The following is a 15,098-nucleotide window of genomic DNA, read 5'->3' as shown; positions in this document are numbered from 1 at the left end:
AAAATATGACGCCTTTTCCAAAATATTGCTGTAAAATTTGACGCCTTTTCCAAAATATTGCTGTAAAATATGACGTCTTTTCCAAAATATTGCTGTAAAATATGACGCCTTTTCCAAAATAATGTTGTAAGATTTGACGCCTTTTCCAAAATATTGCTGTAAAATATGACGTATTTTCCAAATATTACCATTTATTTCCAAATAATTCGCGTAATTTTCCATAATTTTGCCTTTGCGTTCATTTGCTTCCCAAATTATTTGAAGCCTGTTCCAAAAACTTGATTCACTTGATTACTTCATTTACTACCCAAATAGAATGCAATCTTTATGAAATATTTCTCAACTAAAATCCGCCTTTTCCAAAGTTTTGATGATTACTTCATTTACAACTCAAATATAATGCGTCCTATTCCTAATTTTTTTCTCAATTAATATCCACCTTTTCAAATATTAGTAGGTAGGGTTAGGTTTGGTTACTTATTAGCTAATTTACCACCTTTTCCAAAATTTCTGTTTGCGATTAGGCCTAGTTACTTAAAAACCAAATACAGCCTTTTTTCCCAAAATATTGGTTTACTTACAAGTTTAATGCATTTTTTTAGAAACTAAAATATTGCTAATGTAAATTTCGCCATTTCTCGCCAATATTCTCCTTTTCCTTATTTTTGGCCTTTCTAAATTTTTCTTTACGCAATATTTTGGAAATTCCTCAGATTACTTTTCGATCCCAGTACCAAAAATTAATGGTTTTGATAAATTCTGTAGGTCTTAAAATTTTCATAGCTATACTTCCGTCGCGAGTCCTTGAAGTTCTTATAGTTGCCCTACCCCCCCCCCCCCCGGCATATTATCAAAGATTGAGTGCATAATGCGTTTAGTCTATAGCGGAAAGTACATGCAATTTTAAAATTTTCAAAAAATGTTTTGACCAACTTGCGCCGGGTTTAGAATTTTTTCACTATTTTTTCCGAACTCCCCGTGGTCTAATTAGTCACTTAGCGCTGTTAGTTGGGTTAGATAGATAAAGTGCAATCCTACTTCTTGCTTTCAGTTTAGAACTCGATATTACTATTCTTACAGGGTGGAGTAACAATTTAATTCCTTCCACTCTTCACCAAAGTTATACAAAAACAAAACATCAGTATCCCTATGCAAAGGCTTAGTGTTTAAGGGGAAGTAAACGTCATCTTTTCTCGAAATTATTATAGCATTCGTTTTCAATACTGAATTGCGAGCTACACTAACTTCTAAATCGTCGTCTTGTTTTACAGTTAGAGAAATTTCCGCTTCTAAAATGGCAAATTTCTCGCACTTCCCGGCCATTTCCGAGCTGAAACTGAATCAGACGACAGCTTAAAAGGTCATGATCTCGACTCTGTCCTACACATTCGCATAACCAATGAGACGCGAGGAAAGAGGAGCAGGCAGGGCTCTACATAAGGATATTTTTTTTAGTAGTCAGCCCGACAAGTGAGCCCCCAATCCCAATTTTTTTAGTAGTCACTGACTACCGGTGAGACGCATGGTTTTCGAATATTTGGGACATTTTTTACTAGTCAAGTTGACTAGTGAACACCCAGATTTCGATTTATTTTAGTAGTCAAAGCATTTTTTTAGTAGTCAAATGCCTTGACTAGTGCCTTATGTAGAGCCCTGGGAGCAGGCGGTTTAAATGTTTTTGGCTCTTCCCCTCACAGTCAATCAGATATTTGTATGGGGTCTATGGCCTCTTAAAGATTCAAATCCTGGTTAAAGCCGGATATAGGATCTTGATGTTGATTATCTTCAAGATTGTGATAAAGTGAATTCCTTACAAAGAATTAATATTTTAAAACGAATAGTATAAAAATTAAATAAAAAACGCTTAATAGTTCCAACAAGGGTTCCCTACCATTGAACCGAATTCCCATTCGATCAAAACCAAAATTTGGGGCCCAATCGACCGAACTACCGCACTTTTGGCGGTTTTCGAAAAGTGATAAATAGCCTCAAAAGACTGCACTCAACGAAAGTGTTCGATGCTATTTTCTCTCCAATAATAACAGAGTAGCAATGAGTTACAGTTTGAATGCTTATCTAAATATAAGGGTAAAGTGAAATAAGAAATATTTTAATATTCCATATCATTTTCCTTGATATTATTGTAAAATGATGCTTAAAAAGATAAATTTATATTGAAATCAGGGTAAATTAATAAAAACTGTCATTGTTGACAAAGACCGGTAAGTGTGAAAGATAAGTGTAGAAAATTAACTGCTTGAAGTAACAGATATTACAATTTTCACTTTAGAAGACATGATTATAAAACATCACTTATTTTAAGAAATTCTTATCTTACTTTTTTCACCAAAATTACTTCATTAAAATATTTTATTATTATTAAATTACCAGTCGTCGGTTATCTAGTTTAATTAATTAGGTTTTTATTAATACCTGTCACTAGAGTGTTCATAATAATTAAAAATATTTAGAAAACATAGGACAAAAAGCCTTAAGGCGTTGCGCGTCCATCGGTAATCTAGCTTAATTACCAGTCGTTAGTAATCTGGCTTAATTACCAGTTGCCGGTAACTCTTCTTAATTGCCAGTAGTCGGTAATTACCATCCGTCGGTAATCCTGCTAAATTATCAGCCGTCGGTTATCTAGTTTAATTACCAGTCGTGGGTAATCCAGCTAAATTACCAGTCGTCGGTTATCTAGTTTAATTAATTAGGTTTTTATTAATACCTGTCACTAGAGTGTTCATAATAATTAAAAATATTTAGAAAACATAGGAGAAAAAGTCTTAAGGCGTTGCGCGTCCATCGGTAATCTAGCTTAATTACCAGCCGTCAGTAATCTGGCTTAATTACCAGTCGTTAGTAATCTGGCTTAATTACCAGTTGCCGGTAACCCTTCTTAATTGCCAGTAGTCGGTAATTCAGTTAATTACCAGCTGTCGGCAATACAGATAAAATACCAGCCCTAGGTAATCTAGCTTAATTGGCAGTAGTAGGTAATCTAGCTTAATTGGCAATAGTCGGTAATCTAGCTTAATTGGTAGTCGTCGGTAATCTAGCTTAATTGGCAGTCGTCGGTAAACTGGCTTAATTACCAGTCGTCGGCAATCTGGCTTAATTACCAGTCGTGGGCAATCTGACTTAATTACCAGTCGTTGGCAATCTGGCTTAATTACCAGTCGTTGGCAATCTGTCTTAATTACCAGTCGTCGGTAATCAGGCTTTTGACTAGCCGTTGGTAATCCGGCCCAATTGCCAGCCATCAGTAATCCGGCTTAACTACCAGCCGTCGGTAATCCGGCTTAATTACCAGCCGTCGGTAATCCGGCTTAATTACCAGCCGTCGCGAATCCGACTTAATTACCATCCGTCGGTAATCCTGCTAAATTATCAGCCGTCGGTTATCTAGTTTAATTACCAGTCGTCGGTAATCCAGCTAAATTACCAGTCGTCGGTTATCTAGTTTAATTACCAGTCGTCGGTAATCCAGCTAAATTACCAGTCGTCGGTAATCAACCTTAATTACCAGTCGTCGGTAATCAACCTTAATTACCAGTCGTGTTAATCTAGCTTAATTACCAGTCATAGGCAATCTAAATTAATTACCAGTAATAGCTTAATTACCAGTCATAGGTAATCTAGCTTAATTACCAGTCATAGGTAATCTAGCTTAATTACCAGTCATGTGTAAACTAGCTTAATTACTAGTCATGGGTAGTCTAGCTTAATTACTAGTCATGGATAATCTACATTAGTTACCAGTTGCCGGTAACCCTTCTTAATTGCCAGTAGTCGGTAATTCAGTTAATTACCAGCTGTCGGCAATACAGATAAAATACCAGCCCTAGGTAATCTAGCTTAATTGGCAGTAGTAGGTAATCTAGCTTAATTGGCAATAGTCGGTAATCTAGCTTAATTGGCAGTCGTCGGTAATCTAGCTTAATTGGCAGTCGTCGGTAAACTGGCTTAATTACCAGTCGTCGGCAATCTGGCTTAATTACCAGTCGTGGGCAATCTGGCTTAATTACCAGTCGTTGGCAATCTGGCTTAATTACCTGTCGTTGGCAATCTGTCTTAATTACAAGTCGTCGGTAATCAGGCTTTTGACTAGCCGTTGGTAATCCGGCCCAATTACCAGCCATCAGTAATCCGGCTTAATTACCAGCCGTCGGTAATCCGGCTTAATTACCAGCCGTCGGTAACCCGGCTTAATTACCAGCCGTCGCGAATCCGGCTTAATTACCATCCGTCGGTAATCCTGCTAAATTATCAGCCGTCGGTTATCTAGTTTAATTACCAGTCGTCGGTAATCCAGCTAAATTACCAGTCGTCGGTAATCCAGCTAAATTACCAGTCGTCGGTTATCTAGTTTAATTACCAGTCGTCGGTAATCCAGCTAAATTACCAGTCGTCGGTAATCAACCTTAATTACCAGTCGTCGGTAATCAACCTTAATTACCAGTCGTGTTAATCTAGCTTAATTACCAGTCATAGGCAATCTAGCTTAATTACCAGTAATAGCTTAATTACCAGTCATAGGTAATCTAGCTTAATTACCAGTCATAGGTAATCTAGCTTAATTACCAGTCATGTGTAAACTAGCTTAATTACTAGTCATGGATAATCTACATTAGTTACCAGTTGCCGGTAACCCTTCTTAATTGCCAGTAGTCGGTAATTCAGTTAATTACCAGCTGTCGGCAATATAGATACAATACCAGCCCTAGGTAATCTAGCTTAATTGGCAGTAGTAGGTAATCTAGCTTAATTGGCAATAGTCGGTAATCTAGCTTAATTGGCAGTCGTCGGTAATCTAGCCTAATTGGCAGTCGTCGGTAAACTGGCTTAATTACCAGTCGTCGGCAATCTGGCTTAATTACCAGCCGTGGGCAATCTGGCTTAATTGCCAGTCGTTGGCAATCTGGCTTAATTACCTGTCGTTGGCAATCTGTCTTAATTACCAGTCGTCGGTAATCAGGCTTTGACTAGCCGTTGGTAATCCAGCCCAATTACCAGCCATCAGTAATCCGGCTTAATTACCAGCCGTCGGTAATCCGGCTTAATTACCAGCCGTCGGTAATCCGGCTTAATTACCAGCCGTCGCGAATCCGGCTTAATTACCATCCGTCGGTAATCCTGCTAAATTATCAGCCGTCGGTTATCTAGTTTAATTACCAGTCGTCGGTAATCCAGCTAAATTACCAGTCGTCGGTTATCTAGTTTAATTACCAGTCGTCGGTAATCCAGCTAAATTACCAGTCGTCGGTAATCAACCTTAATTACCAGTCGTCGGTAATCAACCTTAATTACCAGCCGTGTTAATCTAGCTTAATTACCAGTCATAGGCAATCTAGCTTAATTACCAGTCATAGGTAATCTAGCTTAATTGGCAGTAGTAGGTAATCTAGCTTAATTGGCAATAGTCGGTAATCTAGCTTAATTGGCAGTCGTCGGTAATCTAGCTTAATTACCAGTCATGTGTAAACTACCTTAATTACTAGTCATGGGTAGTCTAGCTTAATTACTAGTCATGGATAATCTACATTAGTTACCAGTTGCCGGTAACCAGGCCTTCTTAATTGCCAGTAGTCGGTAATTCAGTTAATTACCAGCTGTCACCAATACAGATAAAATACCAGCCCTAGGTAATCTAGCTTAATTGGCAGTAGTAGGTAATCTAGCTTAATTGGCAATAGTCGGTAATCTAGCTTAATTGGCAGTCGTCGGTAATCTAGCTTAATTGGCAGTCGTCGGTAAACTGGCTTAATTTGCAGTCTTCGGCAATCTAGCTTAATTACCAGTCGTGGGCAATCTGGCTTAATTACCAGTCGTTGGCAATCTGGCTTAATTACCTGTCGTTGGCAATCTGTCTTAATTACCAGTCGTCGGTAATCAGGCTTTTGACTAGCCGTTGGTAATCCGGCCCAATTACCAGCCATCAGTAATCCGGCTTAATTACTAGCCGTCGGTAATCCGGCTTAATTACCAGCCGTCGGTAATCCGGCTTAATTACCAGCCGTCGCGAATCCGGCTTAATTACCATCCGTCGGTAATCCTGCTAAATTATCAGCCGTCGGTTATCTAGTTTAATTACCAGTCGTCGGTAATCCAGCTAAATTACCAGTCGTCGGTTATCTAGTTTAATTACCAGTCATCGGTAATCCAGCTAAATTACCAGTCATCGGTAATCAACCTTAATTACCAGTCGTCGGTAATCAACCTTAATTACCAGTCGTCGGTAATCAACCTTAATTACCAGTCGTCGGTAATCAACCTTAATTACCAGTCGTGTTAATCTAGCTTAATTACCAGTCATAGGCAATCTAAATTAATTACCAGTAATAGCTTAATTACCAGTCATAGGTAATCTAGCTTAATTACCAGTCATAGGTAATCTAGCTTAATTACCAGTCATAGGTAATCTAGCTTAATTGGCAATAGTCGGTAATCTAGCTTAATTACCAGTCATAGGCAATCTAGCTTAATTACCAGTCATAGGTAATCTAGCTTAATTGGCAGTAGTAGGTAATCTAGCTTAATTGGCAATAGTCGGTAATCTAGCTTAATTGGCAGTCGTCGGTAATCTAGCTTAATTACCAGTCATGTGTAAACTACCTTAATTACTAGTCATGGGTAGTCTAGCTTAATTACTAGTCATGGATAATCTACATTAGTTACCAGTTGCCGGTAACCAGGCCTTCTTAATTGCCAGTAGTCGGTAATTCAGTTAATTACCAGCTGTCACCAATACAGATAAAATACCAGCCCTAGGTAATCTAGCTTAATTGGCAGTAGTAGGTAATCTAGCTTAATTGGCAATAGTCGGTAATCTAGCTTAATTGGCAGTCGTCGGTAATCTAGCTTAATTGGCAGTCGTCGGTAAACTGGCTTAATTTGCAGTCTTCGGCAATCTAGCTTAATTACCAGTCGTGGGCAATCTGGCTTAATTACCAGTCGTTGGCAATCTGGCTTAATTACCTGTCGTTGGCAATCTGTCTTAATTACCAGTCGTCGGTAATCAGGCTTTTGACTAGCCGTTGGTAATCCGGCCCAATTACCAGCCATCAGTAATCCGGCTTAATTACTAGCCGTCGGTAATCCGGCTTAATTACCAGCCGTCGGTAATCCGGCTTAATTACCAGCCGTCGCGAATCCGGCTTAATTACCATCCGTCGGTAATCCTGCTAAATTATCAGCCGTCGGTTATCTAGTTTAATTACCAGTCGTCGGTAATCCAGCTAAATTACCAGTCGTCGGTTATCTAGTTTAATTACCAGTCATCGGTAATCCAGCTAAATTACCAGTCATCGGTAATCAACCTTAATTACCAGTCGTCGGTAATCAACCTTAATTACCAGTCGTCGGTAATCAACCTTAATTACCAGTCGTCGGTAATCAACCTTAATTACCAGTCGTGTTAATCTAGCTTAATTACCAGTCATAGGCAATCTAAATTAATTACCAGTAATAGCTTAATTACCAGTCATAGGTAATCTAGCTTAATTACCAGTCATAGGTAATCTAGCTTAATTACCAGTCATAGGTAATCTAGCTTAATTGGCAATAGTCGGTAATCTAGCTTAATTGGCAGTAGTAGGTAATCTAGCTTAATTGGCAATAGTCGGTAATCTAGCTTAATTGGCAGTCGTCGGTAATCTAGCTTAATTGGCAGTCGTCAGTAAACTGGCTTAATTACCAGTCGTCGGCAATCTGTCTTAATTACCAGTCGTGGGCAATCTGGCTTAATTACCAGCCGTCGGTAATCCGGCTTAATTACCAGCCGTCGCGAATCCGGCTTAATTACCATCCGTCGGTAATCCTGCTAAATTATCAGCCGTCGGTTATCTAGTTTAATTACCAGTCGTCGGTAATCCAGCTAAATTACCAGTCGTCGGTTATCTAGTTTAATTACCAGTCGTCGGTAATCCAGCTAAATTACCAGTCGTGTTAATCTAGCTTAATTACCAGTCATAGGCAATCTAAATTAATTACCAGTAATAGCTTAATTACCAGTCATAGGTAATCTAGCTTAATTACCAGTCATAGGTAATCTAGCTTAATTACCAGTCATGTGTAAACTAGCTTAATTACTAGTCATGGGTAGTCTAGCTTAATTACTAGTCATGGATAATCTACATTAGTTACCAGTTGCCGGTAACCCTTCTTAATTGCCAGTAGTCGGTAATTCAGTTAATTACCAGCTGTCGGCAATACAGATAAAATACCAGCCCTAGGTAATCTAGCTTAATTGGCAGTAGTAGGTAATCTAGCTTAATTGGCAATAGTCGGTAATCTAGCTTAATTGGCAGTCGTCGGTAATCTAGCTTAATTGGCAGTCGTCGGTAAACTGGCTTAATTACCAGTCGTGGGCAATCTGGCTTAATTACCAGTCGTTGGCAATCTGGCTTAATTACCTGTCGTTGGCAATCTGTCTTAATTACCAGTCGTCGGTAATCAGGCTTTTGACTAGCCGTTGGTAATCCGGCCCAATTACCAGCCATCAGTAATCCGGCTTAATTACTAGCCGTCGGTAATCCGGCTTAATTACCAGCCGTCGGTAATCCGGCTTAATTACCAGCCGTCGCGAATCCGGCTTAATTACCATCCGTCGGTAATCCTGCTAAATTATCAGCCGTCGGTTATCTAGTTTAATTACCAGTCGTCGGTAATCCAGCTAAATTACCAGTCGTCGGTTATCTAGTTTAATTACCAGTCATCGGTAATCCAGCTAAATTACCAGTCGTCGGTAATCAACCTTAATTACCAGTCGTCGGTAATCAACCTTAATTACCAGTCGTCGGTAATCAACCTTAATTACCAGTCGTCGGTAATCAACCTTAATTACCAGTCGTCGGTAATCAACCTTAATTACCAGTCGTGTTAATCTAGCTTAATTACCAGTCATAGGCAATCTAAATTAATTACCAGTAATAGCTTAATTACCAGTCATAGGTAATCTAGCTTAATTACCAGTCATAGGTAATCTAGCTTAATTACCAGTCATAGGTAATCTAGCTTAATTGGCAATAGTCGGTAATCTAGCTTAATTGGCAGTCGTCGGTAATCTAGCTTAATTGGCAGTCGTCGGTAATCTAGCTTAATTGGCAGTCGTCGGTAATCTAGCTTAATTGGCAGTCGTCGGTAAACTGGCATAATTATCAGTCGTCGGCAATCTGGCTTAATTACCAGTCGTGGGCAATCTGGCTTAATTACCAGCCACCGGTAATCCGGCTTAATTACCAGCCGTCGCGAATGCGGCTTAATTACCATCCGTCGGTAATCCTGCTAAATTATCAGCCGTCGGTAATCCTGCTAAATTATCAGCCGTCGGTTATCTAGTTTAATTACCAGTCGTCGGTAATCCAGCTAAATTACCAGTCGTCGGTAATCAACCTTAATTACCAGTCGTCGGTAATCAACCTTAATTACCAGTCGTGTTAATCTAGCTTAATTACCAGTCATAGGCAATCTAAATTAATTACCAGTAATAGCTTAATTACCAGTCATAGGTAATCTAGCTTAATTACCAGTCATAGGTAATCTAGCTTAATTACCAGTCATGTGTAAACTAGCTTAATTACTAGTCATGGGTAGTCTAGCTTAATTACTAGTCATGGATAATCTACATTAGTTACCAGTTGCCGGTAACCCTTCTTAATTGCCAGTAGTCGGTAATTCAGTTAATTACCAGCTGTCGGCAATACAGATATAATACCAGCCCTAGGTAATCTAGCTTAATTGGCAGTAGTAGGTAATCTAGCTTAATTGGCAATAGTCGGTAATCTAGCTTAATTGGCAATAGTCGGTAATCTAGCTTAATTGGCAGTCGTCGGTAATCTAGCTTAATTGGCAGTCGTCGGTAAACTGGCTTAATTACCAGTCGTCGGCAATCTGGCTTAATTACCAGTCGTTGGCAATCTGGCTTAATTACCTGTCGTTGGCAATCTGTCTTAATTACCAGTCGTCGGTAATCAGGCTTTTGACTAGCCGTTGGTAATCCGGCCCAATTACCAGCCATCAGTAATCCGGCTTAATTACCAGCCGTCGGTAATCCAGCTTAATTACCAGCCGTCGGTAATCCGGCTTAATTACCAGCCGTCGCGAATCCGGCTTAATTACCATCCGTCGGTAATCCTGCTAAATTATCAGCCGTCGGTTATCTAGTTTAATTACCAGTCGTCGGTAATCCAGCTAAATTACCAGTCGTCGGTTATCTAGTTTAATTACCAGTCGTCGGTAATCCAGCTAAATTACCAGCCGTCGGTAATCAACCTTAATTACCAGTCGTCGGTAATAAACCTTAATTACCAGTCGTGTTAATCTAGCTTAATTACCAGTCATAGGCAATCTGGCTTAATTACCAGTAATAGCTTAATTACCAGTCATAGGTAATCTAGCTTAATTACCAGTCATAGGTAATCTAGCTTAATTACCAGTCATGTGTAAACTAGCTTAATTACTAGTCATGGGTAGTCTAGCTTAATTACTAGTCATGGATAATCTACATTAGTTACCAGTTGCCGGTAACCCTTCTTAATTGCCAGTAGTCGGTAATTCAGTTAATTACCAGCTGTCGGCAATACAGATAAAATACCAGCCCTAGGTAATCTAGCTTAATTGGCAGTAGTAGGTAATCTAGCTTAATTGGCAATAGTCGGTAATCTAGCTTAATTGGCAGTCGTCGGTAATCTAGCTTAATTGGCAGTCGTCTGTAAACTGGCTTAATTACCAGTCGTCGGCAATCTGGCTTAATTACCAGTCGTGGGCAATCTGGCTTAATTACCAGTCGTTGGCAATCTGGCTTAATTACCTGTCGTCGGTAATCAGGCTTTTGACTAGCCGTTGGTAATCCGGCCCAATTACCAGCCATCAGTAATCCGGCTTAATTACCAGCCGTCGGTAATCCGGCTTAATTACCAGCCGTCGGTAATCCGGCTTAATTACCAGCCGTCGGTAATCCGGCTTAATTACCAGCCGTCGGTAATCCGGCTTAATTACCAGCCGTCGCGAATCCGGCTTAATTACCATCCGTCGGTAATCCTGCTAAATTATCAGCCGTCGGTTATCTAGTTTAATTACCAGTCGTCGGTAATCCAGCTAAATTACCAGTCGTCGGTTATCTAGTTTAATTACCAGTCGTCGGAAATCCAGCTAAATTACCAGTCGTCGGTAATCAACCTTAATTACCAGTCGTCGGTAATCAACCTTAATTACCAGTCGTGTTAATCTAGCTTAATTACCAGTCATAGGCAATCTAGCTTAATTACCAGTAATAGCTTAATTACCAGTCATAGGTAATCTAGCTTAATTACCAGTCATAGGTAATCTAGCTTAATTACCAGTCATAGGTAATCTAGCTTAATTACCAGTCATAGGTAATCTAGCTTAATTACCAGTCATAGGTAATCTAGCTTAATTACCAGTCATGGGTAAACTAGCTTAATTACTAGTCATGGGTAATCTAGCTTAATTATCAGTCATGGGTAATCTAGCTTAATTACTAGTCATGGGTAATCTACATTAATTACCAGTCGTCGGTAATCTAGGTTAATTACCAGTCGTCGGTAGTCTAGCTTAATCACAAGTCGTCGGTAATCCGTCTTAATTACCAGCCGTCGGTAATCCGGCTTAATTACCAGGCATACTTATCGCATCTTACATATTTCTAACATGAACTTTGGCAGAAGCGTTTGATAGAGAAAGAATTCGGTAAAACACCCAACTTTAGTTCTTTCCCTGCGTAAATTTCGAAGTGTATATTTTATAGAAAGTTTTTAGGTTTTTAGAATAGTCACGGCTTAAAGCATGAGAAATTTTGAAGACAGAGTAAGATTTCACATTTAATGTAAGGCGATTTGACAGATTTGTGTTCTTAAAATACCAGTGCTTGCTCATTAATATTATCACCTTAACACAACTTCTCCCTTTTCATTCTAGGTGGTTCATTAATATATGCATAGTGCATTCGCAATCCACTGTTATATACAAATCATCATAGAATCAAATATTTTAAAAATAGGAATAAAATTGTTCATATTTTAAAAATAGGAATAAAATTGTTCATATTTTAAAAATAGGAATAAAATTGTTCATATTTTAAAAATAGGAATAAAATTGTTCATATTTTAAAAATAGGAATAAAATTGTTCATATTTTAAAAATAGGAATATTATTGTTTTAATGTGGCACTATATTATTACTAGTTTTAAAATGTTTTAAAATAATCTGAATCAGTTATGTTTGACTTAAGTAAATAATTAATGTTCTGTTTTAACATTCCTGTTTTTAAAATTAGATAAAAATTTAGGCATTCGGCGAATTAAAAGGTACCGAAAAAATTCTCAGGGGAGCGTGCTCAGGCGTGTATTAATAATGTTGGCGAGGCTTGAATACTGGGCGCGTGGTATATTGGTGAGAGATATTGAGTTTTGCACGGCAGAACCATGGGTCGTAAGTTCGATTCCACACGAAATAATTTTTTTTTACGTTTTATTTTAATTAAAGATGTTTCGGGACGAAATTCATCTTAAGATAATAAGGAAAAAGTTTGAAAATTATAACTTAAGTAAATTTATTGAATGATTGCGCTGTTAAAGAATTCGCAACGAGGGGCTACTCACTCACTTCTATTATTGTGTTTAGAGATGTGAGTCGGTAATTTACCGTCCGTAAATTACCGGTAATTTACCAAATACCGCGTAAATTACCGTTTTATATCTTACCGTAATTTTACAATGGTAATTTACCGGTAAATTACCGTGGTAAATTGCCAAACATTTTTATTGCGCCTTAAAACTTCATTTTACACTTAAACGATCAATTATTTCTGTCTTTACTTCCAAAATGACTCACCAGGCGCTACACGCTAGCCAGTATTTACAAAGTTGCCCTAGAAATTAGTCTTTTAATAAATTTTTAGTAAGAAATCAGATAAGAAAGGCCACGGCTACCGTCTTGGTAGCAAAAGCCGCAAATACGTGTAAAGCAGTCAAGATAGTGCTCACAATTAAACGTTGTTTAAAGTAATGGATTGTAAGTACGGGGAAATATTTATTACCAAAAATTACCGGCTGAACGGTAATTTTTGTTTTCCCTGAATTTCAATCGGTAATTTACCCGATAAATTACCGTTTTTAAAAATTACGGTAATTTCACATCTCTAATTGTGTTGCACTATTAGAATAATAATAGAAGTAAATAAATTGACGTTAGAAATACGGGTAATCGTTTTAGCATAGTTACTGCTATTCACGTAAATTTTCTATACGCCTTTTAAGTTCGGTACGCTGTGGCTACTATTATGAGTCCATCCCTGGGCCATTTTTTGATAGTAATAATAGTAATTCGACAGTTGCCGTGCAAAAGTATTCTGTGCCCAGCCGGGCACATCTTGTTTTCTCGACGATGACACAGCTTAAAATACAAGACCGCCCAAGGGCTCGTATCGTACGAGTGAATAGCCCCTTTATAACTTACCCTAATGAGTGGATAACCTCTCTCTACCTTACCCTAATGAGTGAATAGCGCTATCTTTTACAATGCTTAAATGATTTACCATACGTAAAATCAGAGTGAATAGCCCTTCGATGCCCTACCCTAAACAGTGATAAAATTATTACCCGTATAAATTTGCTTGTGGTATAATTGTAATATTCCGGCGAATCGAAGAACAGATAGTTTTAGTGATAATCCCCTCGATGAGTTTACAACATAAACTTATGCTGATGCACACTTATCGCATCTTATAAGTTTCTAACATGGACTTATTAACAGAACCTTTTGGAAGAGAAAGTGATTACCCATTTTAGTGATTATCCCCTCGATGAGTTACATTTAGCAATGCTAAATTGATCAAACGCATAACGCCGAGCATAACGCTCACACCCAACTTGAGTTCTTTCTTTGTGTAAACCCCGAACTTTTTATTCTATAGAAATTTCGGATTCTTAGAAAGGTCATGGCTTAAAGTATGAGGAATTTTAAAGAGAGACTGAAATTTTTCGTTATAGGTAAGGCAATATGATAAATTTGTGTGTGTTCATAAAATACTACAGATATTACTGTTTGCTCATTAATATTTTCACAATGCACCCGCATTGTACTGTTAGAGATATATCATAAGCCAATTATGAAAAATATTACCTTAACACAATGTATCCCTTTTCACTCTAAGTGCGTTCTTTAACACGTGCGTTGTAAATTCGCATTGCACTGTTATAGACAAACCATAGTCCCCACCCTTTGGAAATCAAAAACCCCCTTTTCACTCTCCCTTTAAAAAGACGAACGATTAAACAGTGCTAACATAAAGGCTTAAAAAATAAATAATAGTAGCCACATCGTTATCTATTTAATTAGCACATAAATAAAAAGAAAAGAAACATAAATCCCAAAAGACACAAATTCAGAAGTAGCCGACCCCACAAATAAATAGGGCCCTCCCGCATTCCCGACCCTTTAGAGATAAATTAAAGGAAGAAAATTCGCTATTTTTGTCAAGCCCTCGTTGTACCAAAGAGGAGGGAAATAGGGAGAGAGAATCAGCATGCATAGTGAGAAGAGGGGAAAATGTACCGTACGCCGCGGCTCTTAACGCGCAACTTATTCGCGCACAGTTGACGTTACAGGTTCTCCTCTTTCGGGCTACCAATACTAGAGAGAAATTTCAGTTACGTAGGGGATGACAGAGACAGAGGCGGTTAGGTCCGCCCTTGCGCGAAAGAAGTGCGTCCTAAATCTTATCGTACCAGAAATGTTTGTTACTACTTGAAGGAGAGAGTAATGGAGTGGTAACCCCCATACCTTAAGCGTTGCCTTTGTACCCCCACCTACGGCACCATAGTCCTCCCATCATCCCCAGCGGTTAGGTAGGGTCGTGCCGGACGAAATTGTAAAGGACGCTCCCTCTATCTCAAAAATAGAAGCTAGTTCTCATTCAAATAAAATGGCGCTACGCGGCAGCACTTAGCAATCGCCTACGGAAGGGTAGGGGCGTGCGCGAGGTACACTAGGAGAGATATGGTGCCGCAGGTCGCCCATCATCATTTCCAATCCATCTGACTCCCTTATCCTAGGTTACTACTCCCCTTATTTTTTCC

At 38.7% G+C, this 15,098-nt stretch overlaps 1 long non-coding RNA gene across 1 annotated transcript; it reads right to left on the bottom strand.

Moving 5' to 3' along the window:
- Nucleotides 1-1,060: 1,060 nt before the first annotated feature.
- On the bottom strand, nucleotides 1,061-2,023 carry LOC149717053 (uncharacterized). Its single transcript, XR_016365556.1, has 3 exons — nucleotides 1,892-2,023; nucleotides 1,696-1,809; nucleotides 1,061-1,380 (listed from the first exon to the last, which is right to left on the bottom strand). It is a non-coding gene; the product is annotated as an uncharacterized LOC149717053 (long non-coding RNA).
- Nucleotides 2,024-15,098: the final 13,075 nt, after the last annotated feature.

The sequence above is a fragment of the Phalangium opilio genome, unplaced genomic scaffold, assembly GCF_054372755.1.
Source record: "Phalangium opilio isolate 3A_F unplaced genomic scaffold, DU_Popi_V2 ptg000003l_1, whole genome shotgun sequence".
Taxonomy (NCBI): domain Eukaryota; kingdom Metazoa; phylum Arthropoda; class Arachnida; order Opiliones; family Phalangiidae; genus Phalangium; species Phalangium opilio.
The sequence above is the reverse complement of the archived record's forward strand: the minus strand, read 5'-3'. Positions and strand labels throughout refer to the sequence as shown.